The following is a 1,824-nucleotide window of genomic DNA, read 5'->3' on the forward strand; positions in this document are numbered from 1 at the left end:
TCTTATTTATAGCCTCCAGTCGTGTCGACCTGAATTATGGATTCTGAGCAGTTTAGAGGCGGAACAATAAAACCGTCGACCCCATTTCTGAAAAGTTGGCACGTTGTGTAAAATAGATAAGAAAGGAAGCAGAATGCAACTGATCTCATGAACTCGTTGGAACAAGAACCTGTCACGTGTTTGGGGGAAATATAATTTGATTTGATGCAGCAACATCTGAAGAGCAGCAGCTGAAGATGCTAAATGTCCTTCTGTGTTGTGTGAACGTTTATGAAGCTGATCCGTTTCTCTGCATCTTTCTCGTCCCGCAGTTTTCAAACTGTTTCAACAAATCATGAATCAAAACGTTCAGCTCTTTCAGGACAATCCTGCTACGACTTTTAGTTTAGGTGCAACTTCAGCTTTTTGAAATATTTAGCCTTTTCTGACGTTTTTCTCATATAAAATGAATTGAGCTCATTTTACATCCTTCAGACCTTTTGCTGCTCCTTTCACATTGTGTTCTAGTTCAGCTTCTTTGTGCAAATTTAAACTTTTTTTTTTTTTAGCTATTTTCAGCAAATTTCAGCTGTTTTGTGCTCCTTTCAGGATCTTTCTGCTATTTACAAAAATTTTTTGTGCTTCTTCTAACTTCTTTCTGCTAATTTCAGCTTGTTTTGCTCCTTTCAGCTTATTTCTGCAAGTTTCAGCTTTTTCTGCTAATTTCAGCTATTTCAGATAAATGTTAATTTACTTGTATGTGAATGTTTCTGTTCAGTGCCCTGAGGCGACTTCTGTTGTGACTTTGTGCTATGAATAAACTGAATTGAACTGAATTGATTTTTCAGCTACTATTTAGCAGTTTTTATGCTAGTTTGAGCTGTTTTTGGCTAATTCCACATTTATTGCACTTATTTCAAAAAAATTCAGCCACATTCAGCTTAAATGTGCTCCCTCCACTTCCTTCTGGTAATTTCAGCTTCTTTCAGCCTTTTTTTTAGCTAATTTTCAGCTGTTTATTTTGCTAATTTCAGCTTTTTTGTGCTCATTTCTGCTTCTATCAGCAAACATTTTTTCTGCTGGCTTGTTTCAGCTACAATTAAGCATGTTTTTAAGCTAATTTCAGCTGTTTTCAACAATAAGCATTCACACTGCATTTTTGCAGGAAATGCAATTTGTGTAGTTTGTTTTTATTTCTCTGTTTCTTGTGTTCTGGTTCAGCTCCGTGTCATTCAGTCAGTTACCTGTTTCTGATCAGCAACAGGTGCTGCCACTGTCCACTGTGCCACCGTTCCGTTTAAAGCCCCTCTGATCACCATTCCTGCAGCGGGTCGTTGTTTTGGCTTCCCGCCTCATGTCACTCGTTCCTCCTCCAGTGCTCCTGTGGTTCTGTAAGTTTGCTGCCACGTCGGCGCCTTTTCTTTTATTTAATAAATAAGATTCTTTATCCGAGCTGCCTCTGCCTGCATCTGGGTCCGATCCCCGCCAGGACTGTGAAAGTAAAAGTAACAAACAGCTGGAGGATAATTGTGTAACTAATTAAGTTAATTAGCAAAAGGTTTGTAAAATGAAAAGACTTAGAAGGACGTAAACTCATGGGCAGGGGTTCACCGGGCTGTGGAAGTCTGTGTAAAATAAAAAAAGGAGGAAGAATCAGAATCAGAACAATGTTCAACAAATAACTGACGGACTTTGATTGTCCAGCCCGCTGCGGTTTATGATGTCATCAAAAGTTTCTGTAGAAGGACGAGGCTGGAAGTCGACGCTGGGGGGTCGTGATGTTCGGGCCCTCAGGGGCCACTGCATTAAAACCAGGCCCGGTTCTGTTCTGGGCTCAGGAACTCT

This window comes from Nematolebias whitei, chromosome 8, assembly GCF_014905685.2.
Source record: "Nematolebias whitei isolate Nwh7 chromosome 8, NemWhi1, whole genome shotgun sequence".
NCBI lineage: Eukaryota > Metazoa > Chordata > Actinopteri > Cyprinodontiformes > Rivulidae > Nematolebias > Nematolebias whitei.